Below are 12203 nucleotides of genomic sequence, written 5' to 3' on the forward strand. Positions count from 1 at the left end.
TGAAAAGGCTGTTGGCTAAACGTTGTGTCCAATGCTTTAGTCCTAAGATCACCCAGCTCTGTTGTGATTTGCTTCAGAACATCCTCCATCCTCTCAATGTCATCCATGGTTAGGTCTGCCTGCCATCCTGCATCTGCATACAATATATGGCAGTAAGGAGAGGGATTAGTTATTCAGATTACTCTCCAAATTATTTATTTATGTTAATTATTGTTATGTAGTTATCTTCTTAGTTGTCAACATTGTTACAAAGGTTCAAGTAATCTGGTCCAATTTATTTGCAGATTCTTGTTTTTTATACTCTTATTTAACCAGGTGAGTTGAGAAATCTACGTTTTGTAAGCCTAATTCAACATTTCCATACATTATTTGTTGTCAGAGTCATGTATGCCTTATTCAACAATAATCTAAGATACTGGCTACATATATTAATACAATTCATTTACCTTGTTGATCATGTAATGTCTCAGTAATGTCCTCTGGCTCTGGGTTTTCAGCTGACTCATGGAGATCCAGTAAGGCCTTTGCGCCTTTTGGGTGTCTTTGTGGATCATCTCTGGTCTTCATCCTCTCCTCTGGTAGATGTGATGCCTCTGACATTGGCTTACCTTTCTGATAACAGAGGTTAACTGTAGGAGTCCAGTCTACAGACTCAATGTCGTTTAAAGCATTAGCGCAGCCTAAAAAGAACAACAAACCTGTAACTACAAACTTGTAGCAATAAAGTTGCACCCTGAAAAACACTTTGTAGTTAGCTAGTGTTACATCATTGCTACGTATTGTTGTTCAGTTACAGGGATACAAACTCTAACAAAGCAAAGAAACAACAATACCTTTAACATTACAAAGTAAGGGAACAGCTACATAAACATAGCCACATAAGTTACGTTACCTTTGACAAAGTGGTCACTGCACACGTGTGCATTATCCGATTCCGCTCCTCCCAATCGCAGATGAAGGTTCGCAAACCATTTTTTCTGGTGTTTTTCAGTCAATTTCTTGCATTTTCCCCCCTCATGGAAGACAAATGTTGGTAAGACACTCATAGTTTCTCGGTTTGATCGATTTGAGCAACCGTAAATGATGTAAAACATGGGCATTTTGAAAGTTAGTGATAGTGCTTCCTGTGTAGAAAATACCATATTTTTTGGGGGGGGGTATTTTTCCCCTCTTTTCTCCCCAATTGTGATGGCCTGGTGGCCTGTCCAGGGTGTCTCCTTGCCTGCTGCCCAATGACTGCTGGGATAGGCTGCAGCATCCCCACGACCCTGAGAGCAGGATAAGCGGTTCGGATAATGGATGGATGGATGTACTTGGCCAATTACCCCACTCTTCCGAGCCGTCCCAGTTGCTGCTCCACCACCTCTGCCGACCCGGGGAGGGCTGCAGACTACTACATGCCTCCTCCAATACATTTGGAGTCATCAGCCGCTTCTTCTCACCTGACAGTGAGGAGTTTTGCTCGGGGGATATAGCACGAGGGAGAATCACGCTATTGCCCCCAGTTCCCCTTTCCCCCGAACAGTTGCCCTGACCGACCAGAGGAGGCGCAAGTGCAGCGACCAGGACACATACCCACATCTGGCTTCCCACCAGCAGACACGGCCAATTGTGTCTGTAGGGACGCCCAACAAAGCTGGAGGTAACACAGAGATTTGAACCGGCGATCCCCGTTTTGGTAGGCAAGAGAATAGACCGCGAGTAGAAAATCCTTTCCTGCCCTTCATCTGAATTTCATGCATCATGGGAATCACGTGACTGCAAACAATGTACAGGTTAATAGCAAATGCCCCTCAATGCTCAATAATCTAGGTAAGAAAATCGAAGAAGGTTGAATCAGTTCGTCTGGATACAACGTTGTATCCAGACGAACTGATTCAACCTTCTTCGATGACTACTAAAATGCCACAGTCATAAATGCCCTAGCATGAGGTAACAAAATGCAGTTCTTGAATCATAAGTACATCATCCTGTGATTGGCACACCAGAAAGATGACAGGATTTCAAAACTTTAGGGATGCTTGACTGACAGCTTTGACGTTAAAAAAAAAAAGGTAATGGAAAAACTAGGAACAATGTCAAAATGTCAGAGTTTTCCACAGCACCAGGCAGATATCCTAAATCAACAGTACCAAAGGTACAACGGGAAGTATTTAAGAGAAACTCCTTTTTCACTCTGATCTGTAATGTTGCATCCGAGGAACCGGGCCAATAAGATGGGACATTTATCATAATGAAAGTTTTCACTTAGACAAGCAACTCATTTTGTTCACACATTCAGCAGATTTATTTACCTTTACATATTTGGTGTTGGATTTAAGGGACTGGGTCCATCAGCTGTTGTAAACATTAAAAAAAAAAAGCCCATCAGATGGCCAAGATACAACTTCTCCTAAATATGGCTTTAGTCCTAGATAATATGTTATGCTTGCCCACACCTCATTTTAATGAATACATAACTATTGTATTATCTTCTATACAGAGTTGCAGTTTACTTTGGTCTGTGTGAAGGATTGGGGGTCATTGATTTAGGGTTATTCATTTTATTTTATTTTTCATTTTTTACATGTGTATGCTCAGTTCCAAGAAGCTTTAGCGTTCACTGTACAATAATGTTGCATGTTTCAATAGGTCATAATCTTCATTATTACAACCTGTTTACTTCTAGGGCAAGACCATGGATAATAAATAAATGCCATTTTATTTCTGTCTCTAGCCACATCGCACAGTTTATCGAAACAGACTTGATGTACTCAAACACTCAGATAGACGTCCTTTTGGCTGGCCATAGCATAGTGAATGATTTAGGCTATGCAGAAGAGAGCTGCACAGAAGTGCTTTTTTTCAGTTGTGACAGCAAAGCATTGAATTCAAAAGATATCTATTAAAGTGAGCCTTGAACTTGAGCTATATTTCATTTTTTAACTCCTGCAGTTGTTGGGCTTACAAATCTGTTCATGCATATCTAGGTTGGTCTATTGTATGAGCCACAAGAACTCCATCAGCGCTACAAGGATGTCTTTATTCAACCAAAAAAAAAAATACTTGTCTCAACACTTGTCCATGAAAAATAAAGAATCAGGACATACGTATAGAATACAGTTGGGGACATGATCATAAACCCCAGGCGCCTTCAGCTGTCTCGTTTGCAAGAGCATTTGATTAATTGAGATATGCAATAAGTGCTGAGAGGATTAATTCAATCACAGCGATGGTGATACCCAAAGCTTTGACATTTGTGCAAGTCAATGCGTCACTCAAGCAAGACAAAAATATCAATTATCTTGGCTTAGGCAACTCCCAGCTGATACGCTTATGTCATTAGCATTTTGTTTTGGCATGGACATGATGACATGAATAATTAGCGGCTAAACAGAAGACCTATCATCTTTTTCTGCCCGTTCTGAGTGTAGATAACAGCTGCAATTGTTATTGTTATTTTCCAGTTGCTATTGTGAATGACAAACGGTTTTGTTTTCCCAAAAAAGATTGGAGTCGAAGTCACATCAGCAGATATCAGCCTCTCAACGATCTGACGACAAACAGCTCTAGGTGGAAAGATGAACTTGTTGTAATAGAGTTTTTAATGACAGTGAGGAATAGGCCGCATGGGCTGATTGATGATGTTATCCGTCAAATGAGATCTGTCGTACCGATGGATGAAGTATCTGCTGAAACTACTGACTCTAGGCTGTGAGCTGTAAACTGCCATGCTGTCAAGGGTATAATACCAATAAAATGACTGATTTTTTTTTTCTTCTAAACTAGCTAGCCTACATAATGAACTGTAAGCTGGGGTACAGCCATTTTTCAAATATGATCAGCCTGTATGTGAACCTAAAATTAGAATCATTTTGTTCTGTGAGAAGAGTGAATAGACATGCATGCATCACAGTGGCATTGATGCAGAAATGTAGACAGTGTGATTAATAACGCCAGTGACAAATAAACTCCAGGAACAAGAGGGCAGCACAATGCAAGTGGACAGGGCAAGACATAGCCTACAGGAAGCAGCAGACTATACACATCCCTCTACCACACATCCATTGCGTATACAAGACCACATTATCTTATGAAAGCAGGTGATACAGATGCATTCCTTGAAAATGGAGGCAACTTATAGCTTGAGCTATTTACAAAAAAGTGACTGACTGGCAGACAAGGGCTGTCACGCCCTTACAAAACACTGATTATAATATTTCGTTAGCCACTCGTGCCAGGAGAGCTTTTTAAAATTAAACACTGGGCATGTGCAACCAGCCTATCTGACAGAAAAACACAGGCCATCCAGACACTCCTGGGGTACAGCTCACTAATGTTAACTCCCTCGCTTAATTGGTGAATGAAGCAGTCATGACTCATAAGCAGTTGGAACAACAAACAAACCTTAACCAATGCCAATCTAAAAAAATAAGCCATTTTTTAAAGGGAATCTTTGTTTCTACCCAGCTGGCACATTATTTTCAAGTCAGCTATTCTGTTATCTTGATAGAAACATATTTTCAAGCTTTTCACTTAGTCTTTATGCTTCTGAATAATTTGACACATGCATGTGTTTATTAAAGAAGAAAAAAACTTTATATTTTCATGACAAGAGTAACTCATTGATTTCTTATGAATATGTTTGCAGCAACAAGCCAGGATCGAAATACAAGACAGCAGCAAAAATCAATTGGTAATCAAAGTTTATTCAGCTTGCAACTTTGTAAAGACTGTTGGACATAATGTAACACTAGAATATGCAGACGGAGGCCTGCGATTAATTAAGAAAAAAATAAAATCGAAATAAAGTTGTTGTTTTTTACTAATCTGTACCCACTATACCGCTGCCTCTTGTTTTTATATTAGAAGTCCCACTCCTCAATTCAAACAAGAGCCACCATAGCAGACAAACATACAGAAACATAGGAGAGACATCCTTCAGATTTCCGCATCAATCAACACCGAGAAATGCTGTGAGTGAGGGGCTCAGTCAAAACAGATAAGCACAGGACAAGAAACAATGGAAACGAGGGTCGGGGAACCCCCCCTCCCCCCATCTCGCTGAATTAGACTGACGTCTATTCAAAACGGCACAAAATCTGATCTCCGTGACCACTTGTGCTTTCTTTGACAACAGGCGACCTTGGACAAACGCTGGGAAACTGCAAAGCGCCGCCCCAGATTGCAGCTTTTTCATCCCGAAGCCTCAAGAGAGACCGCTCTGGAGTTTTGGGATATTCATAGCATACAATGTGAGCCCATAGGCGCTCCACATTAAAGAGCCTCCCGGAGAATCTATTCAATTACTGTAGCTGAGACGACACCCCGCCCCCCGCCCCCCCCCCCCCAAAAAACTAGGCTAATGGTTTTCGTTGCTTTTGCACAATGTGCAAAGGGACGACACGCCTAAAACTATTGCCAAAGAATGCATGTGAAGTTGTCCGTTAGTGAGACAACAAACTGATTTACATTACCGTCCAGAGGCTGTTTCACAATCACGGAAAAAATGATGACTTGTTACCTAAAAAAGAGAAGTCTGAGACTGAAACAAGAACAAAGTTCGTGCCTGGAAAACAATCAGGCGCACACAGTGCGTTTAGTTCTTATACTATCGCATCAGCAGCGGCCCGAATCGCTCATTTCACCGCCGGAGTAGAAAACGGACCGGGGCACACCACTGTGGCAAGTACAAAGGGACTGGGGACGCTGAAGGCTATCCGTTTTGCCCGATGTGGACTCAAACAAATCCTTGTTTATTTTGACAACCACGGGGGGGGGGGGGATCTGTTGCATCATTACTGGCATGTTGTGCCCCTCACTGCTGTATTAGACCTCCGCTCAGTGATCAACCCAAAGAGACGCCCTAACGAGCCCGGTCGTGCCACACCGCGCGCAGACACGATGACATTTGCGAGGATGCGCCCCCCAAACGCACCACACGCTAAGGGTGTCATCGCTTTTTCAACCAAGTAGGGTCAACTCGACACAACGCCGCTTTTTCCAGAGTCCACCTTGCACGAAATTAAAACTTACTGGGGGAGGAGAGCTAGAGAGAGAGAGAGAGAGAGAGAGAGAGAGAGAGAGAGAGAGAGAGAGAGAGAGAGAGAGAGAGAGAGAGAGAGAGAGAGAGAGAGAGAGAGAGAAAACAAAACAAACAAAGTTCCCACAGTAGTCAGGAGCGAATTAAATCCCGGAGCACGAAGCATCCAGAAAGAGAATGCGAGCAGAAATCCAACCGAAGAACTGCAACGTTACCGTCGACTTCGCATCGACACAAAACAGGCTGAGCAGTGACAAGGCGACAGTGTGCGGGGCAATAAACAAAAGAATGTTCGCAAAGCACCAAGGGGGACGTGGCATCCAACTAAAACAAAAACAACACTTTTTAAAATTGTTTTCTCATTGCAGAAGGAACCCGTTTAGCCTGTTGAAAACTTACTCTGAAACAAGGTGAAGCTCAGGTCGTCCCGTTGGAAGCGGTCCGGTGCGGTACGCTGCTCCGGATCAACACCGACCGCTCTGCTTCCTCCCCCGCTCACCGCGCTACAAGCGGGTGGGTGGGTGGGTGTGTGGGGGGGGTCTGATGACGTCATCGTATAGTCGAATCGCCACAACCCCTGACCTCTGTAACATATGATTATAGTATGATTGTAATAAGGTTACAGGAAAAAAACAGTACAAATGATCTGATGCTCGGCAAATACTTCGGTCACAAATCCAGGTTGCTCGAAACCCCGCCACCCCCCCCAGAAGATGCGCTTCCATTTGTTTTTCACATCCTGAAGGTGTCACGAAAAATGTGGACACCCCAACAAACTTAAACTCCCTTTGACCTGACAGCCTTAATACGCGTTTGTTCGCGTGATTTTTCATTTTTTTTATCTGAGCATGTAAAATTTTTATCTCTCTCGCGCTCTCTCATTTTCATACGTGTGTGTGTGTGCGTGCGTGTGTGTGCGTGTGTGTAAAGTAGTAGTAGTAGATCGTTTCTCAACGGGGGCGTTCAGAGAACGTCAGGGGGCGCTGGAAGCAATATTTTCTAAAGGGGGCGCTGAGATGTTCTTGGGGGGCGTTTGTATCGTATGAAAATAGCAAAATGGCGCAGAAGGGAAAACGCCTTCGGTATCAGCCGCCATGGGTTCGTACCGTCTCCTACCAATACACAGCTTCCAGTGTTCCGATGTTTATTGTGTGAACAAGTGTTTTCAAATGAGGCCATGACAGCCTCGTGTCCCAAGGACGTGAATGCTCATCAAAAGACAGGAGGCGGAAGCCGCATCAATTTAGCTCGTTTCCTTCGAGGGTGAGGATAAATACGGCTATAATATATGTAGGATAGCCTACACATTCTTCTGCTTTCTGTTTTTTTGGTAGCCTCGGCCTTTCTCCTTGTTAGGCTGCTCTTGTTTTCCGTTGGAACAATTAATAATGCTTCTTGTTTAGCACCAGCGCAAAATTGCAGCTTTCGACTGCTGTTTTTGATCAATAACAAGACCTAATTAAAGTTGAAATGTCAAATTTCTAACCGTTGCCTTCGTTTAACGCTCATAAATATACATTTCTATTCACGCGGTTTCTTTGCCTCCCTGAGAAACGGATGATAATGATATTCCAACTGTTCAGTTAAATCAAATCTGTTTTTGGCATTCAATTACATGTTTTTTTAATGATATAACACAGAATAATAATTAACATTAATATTCAGGGTAGATGATTAGCCTACATTTTAACTGATGGGGAGGGGGGGCGGTAAGGGACCTAGGGGGTGCTGGCCCAAAAAAGGTTGAGAAGAACCAATGTACTAGACGCTATAAATTTGGCTGAGAATTACATTATGTAAGATGTGCTTCTTTTTTTACCTCTTGTTTGGTGTCACTTTTTTGCATGCTGTATGATTAGGTTAAGGGTCAGTGGTCAGTCTGAAGAAATGTGAGAGTGTTTAACAGGGGGTGCCATGCAGCAATAGGGTTACTCACATCTAACAAACCTAAAGATTCTTCTTCTTCTTTCAGCTGCTCCCGTTAGGGGTCGCCACAGCAGATCATCCGTTTCCATCACTTCCTGTCCTCTGCATCTTCCTCTGTCACACCAGCCACCTGCATGTCCTCCCTCACCACATCCATAAACCTCCTCTTTGGCCTTCCTCTTTTCCTCTTCCCTGGCAACTCCATATTCAGCATCCTTCTCCCAATATACCCAGCAACTCTCCTCTGCACATGTCCAAACCATCTCGACCTCACCTCTCTTGCTTTGTCTCCAAACCGTCCAACCTGAGCGGTCCCTCTAATATACTCATTCCTAATACTGTCCTTCTTCATCACTCCCAAAGAAAATCTGAGCACCTTCAACTCTGCCACCTCCAGCTGCGCCTCCTGTCTTTTCATCAGTGCCACCGTCTCCAAACCATATAACATAGCTGGTCTCACTACCATCTTGTAAACTTTGCCCCCCCTTTCTCTCCAATTGTATAGAGCCAATTACCCCACTCTTCCGAGCCATCCCGGTCACTGCTCCACACCCTCTGCCAATTCGGGGAGGGCTGCAAGCTACCACATACTTCCTTCGATACATGTGCAGTCTCCAGTCGCTTCTTTTCACCTGACAGTAAGGAGTTTCGCTAGGGGGACGTAGCCTGTAGAAGGATCACGCTACCCCCCCCCAGTTCCCCCTCCCCCCGAACAGGCGCCGCGACCGACCTGAGGAGGCACTAGTGCAGCGACCAGGACACATACCCGTATCCGACCCAGTGGGCAGACTATTTTTATTCTTTATTCTTTATTTTTTGACTAAATTACGGTGGGGCTAATCCATCCAGTGGCGGGGCTCAAATCAATGTTAGAATTTTAATGTGAATACATACACAATAGAATAGCGCCCCCTCCCAACAGTTAGAAATACCACGCATTAGGCGACTATGGGTTAGATGATTGCACTCTCTTTTTTTCACACGCAAAATTACATCGAGAGCAACAGATGTGGACGGTGACTACTACTACTGAGTTTAGACAATACTATTCATGCTAGTTCAACCCATTCATGCTGTCAGGCGCACCCGTCCACTGCATGCTGCACGGCAGCGGCAGCATTTAAAACAAGAACATAACACGTAGTGTATAAACACAAACAATGTGTCACACCGGCCTATCCGTAGTGCCGAACACCAACAGGAAACAGTGTGTCTGAGAGTTTCATATTTGGCAGGGTAGTTGTTTGTATGAGTGATTATAACTTACAATAAATGTCAATGGCGCTAGCTAGCAAGCGAATTTATCCGAATGTCAGTCCGTTCTGTTTACGAAAAGGATGTCGTCACTTTAATAGCAGCTTCTGGTCTGCGCCCCTTGATAACACCGCTTGGAGATCGAAAATCAGTTTCCCTTCACATTCGCGAATTGGTCTGACGATGCCAGGCTAATGTGGAGGCACTGGGTTGGCTAATTCTGCTTGGTAATTTTCTTGGTTGTTCCATGGTGGAGCTCACACAATACCCTGTCGCCACCACGTCCCCACCCGCAGACACGGCCAAATGTGTCTGTAGGGACGCCCGACCAAGCCGAGGTAACGCGGGGATTTGAACCGGCGATCTCTGTATTTGTAGGCAACAGAACAGACCGCTACGCTACCCGGATGCGCTGTAAACCTGCCCTTTAACACTTGCTGGTACCCTTCTGTCACAAATCACTCCTCACACTCTTCTTCACCCACTCCACCCTGTCTGCACCCACTCCACCCTGTCTTCACCTCTCTTCTCCACCCCCTCCACCCACTCCATCCTGTCTTCACCTCTCTTCCACACTCCCCGTTATTTCAAATAGTTGACCCCAAGTATTTAAACTCATCCACCTTTGTCACCTCTACTCCTTGCATCCTCACCATTCCTGCTGTCCTCCCCCTTATTCACGCATATATGCATTACATCTTGCTCCTACTCACTTTCATTCCTCTTCTCTCCAGTGCATACCTCCACCTCTCCAGGCTCTCCTCAACTTGTTCCCTACTCTCACTACAGATCACAATGTCATCTGCACACATCATAGTCCATGGAGACTCCTGCCTGATCTCGTCTGTCAACCTGTCCATCACCACTGCAAACAAGAAAGGGCTCTGAGTCTATCCTTGATGTGATCCCACCTCCACCCTGAATCCATCTGTCATTTCTACTGCACATCTCACCTGTCACACTGCCCTCATACATATCCTGCACCACTTACATACTTCTATGCCACTCCCAACTTTCTCATACAATACCACACTTCTCCTCTCTGTATCCTGTCATATGCCTTCTCTAAATCCACAAAGACACAATGTAACTCCTTCTGACTGTCTCTATACTTCTCCATCAAATCGCATCTGCAGTGCTCATTCGTGACATAAAACCATATCGCTGCTTGCTAATCATCACCTCTCCTCTTACCCTAGCTTCCACTACTCTTTCACATATATATTCATGCTATGGCTGATCAAGTTCATACCTCTGTAGTTGCTACAGCTCTGTCCATCACCCTTTTGCTTGAAAAGAATAAGGGCGATGTGCAGAATAAGGGTTATATTTATCGAACATAAACTTAAACGTAAAGCTACCATCGTGAAAATTGACACGCAAAACAAATGTCATTTTTTATTCTCTCTATTATCTGGTGTATTCAAGACAATAGCTAATGCAAGGATATTCAAATAATGAGTACTTTTACATTTACTCATTTTGGTTTAATCATTATAACAATGGTTTCTTTTGGATAGGACTTTCCAGGGGAAAATTATTCACAGAATATCATTTTATGTCCTCATCATAGCAGCAAATAATAGAAGAATGAGGAAGGTAATGAAGAATGGGTAGCACGGTGGCCCAGTGGTTAGTGCTGTCGCCTCACAGCAAGAAGGTCCTGGGTTCGAACCCTGGGGTTGTCCAACCTCGGGGGTCATCCCAGGTCATCCTCTGTGTGAAATTTGCATGTTCTCCCCATGTCTGCAGTGGGTTTTCTCCGGGTGCGCCAGTTTCCCCCACCATCAAAAAGACATGCATGTTAGGGTTAATACTCCTGTCTCTGCCCCTGACCAAGGCAATGGAAAGAAGAACTGGAGTTGGTCCCCAGGTGCTGCACGACAGCTGCCCACTGCTCCGAGCTACACAGCTAGGATGGGTTAAATGCAGAGAAAGAATTTCCCCCACAGGGATTGATAAAGTAGTTAAAAAAAGTTTGAATAAAAAGCAAATTTGTTTTAGCAAATAAGCAAGGTCTACCCAAGCTTGTAGAAGACCATGTATCATAACATTAATGGTGAAAACCAAAGTGCAGCCGTGCTGTTTTATAGCAGTAGTGGTGGGGAAGGTGCTGACAGAATAGCACTGATGGCTCTTTCAATTCAAACACAATTTGGAATGGAAAACGTGTATTAAATAGGTGTTAGTACGTTCAACAAATTTCAGGGTCAGAGCTTTAACCACGTATGGGGACAAACATGAAGGAAACAGAAACTGATACTACAAAACAGGCAAGTCATTCTGAACAGCTTGCAGTGGCATCCATGCAAAAATTCTCTACACAACATATATTTAGAACTCCAATAAATCCTTTCTAAAACAGTATTCAGATACATTAGTGGCTGTATTGAGAATAGAAGAAAGGCATGCTTTGTGGACTCAAATGTTGTTCAAAGCTTATACAGTTAAACTAACTTTACTTCATGGTTGTCCAAAACTGACTCAGTGGATATTTCACAGGGAATTAGTGCCTGATCCCAACGGAGCTAGCAGATATTCAGCTCCAGTTTGTTTTCTCCCATCCACAACTTGCTTAAAATGTGTCCATATGACAGCAAAACCACCCCAGTCCTGTCACAGCATTCATAATTTCTTATTCATCATTAATTTATCAGTGGAACAGCTCCCGTGTTTTCACTGGAGGACATTATGGTCCCTTGGCCTGGAGTTCAGACTTTGTAAGTGGATTAATGAACTAAGATGGGGTAAACTGTCCAAGATAAGTATTTTATATGTAAATTCTATTTTGGGGTGGAAACTGAGTTTGAAAAATTGACCTATCAGCATATGATTTTTGAAGTATAGCCAGCAAGGAGGTGTTGAAATAGAGACTGTCCTTCTGCAATAAGACTCAGATTCATTCCTCTGTGACAGCAGGTGTCTACTGTGTTTAAGTGCCCTTGAGCAAGTGACTGTATCCCTACCAGATACACTTTAGACAATTCTACACAAAGGGGCC

At 43.5% G+C, this 12203-nt stretch overlaps 1 protein-coding gene across 3 annotated transcripts in view; it reads right to left on the reverse strand.

The window, feature by feature from the left end:
* Nucleotides 1-6533, reverse strand: part of LOC130120534 (PTB domain-containing engulfment adapter protein 1) — a 112044-nt gene extending 105511 nt beyond the window's left edge. For all 3 annotated transcript variants that reach the window (XM_056289110.1, XM_056289105.1, XM_056289111.1), the window contains exon 1: nucleotides 6422-6533. The gene's annotated coding sequence lies outside the window, so the exon portion shown is untranslated. The remainder of the gene's footprint in view (nucleotides 1-6421) is intronic.
* Nucleotides 6534-12203: the final 5670 nt, after the last annotated feature.

The sequence above is a fragment of the Lampris incognitus genome, chromosome 11 (assembly GCF_029633865.1).
Source record: "Lampris incognitus isolate fLamInc1 chromosome 11, fLamInc1.hap2, whole genome shotgun sequence".
Classification (NCBI taxonomy): Eukaryota; Metazoa; Chordata; class Actinopteri; order Lampriformes; family Lampridae; genus Lampris; species Lampris incognitus.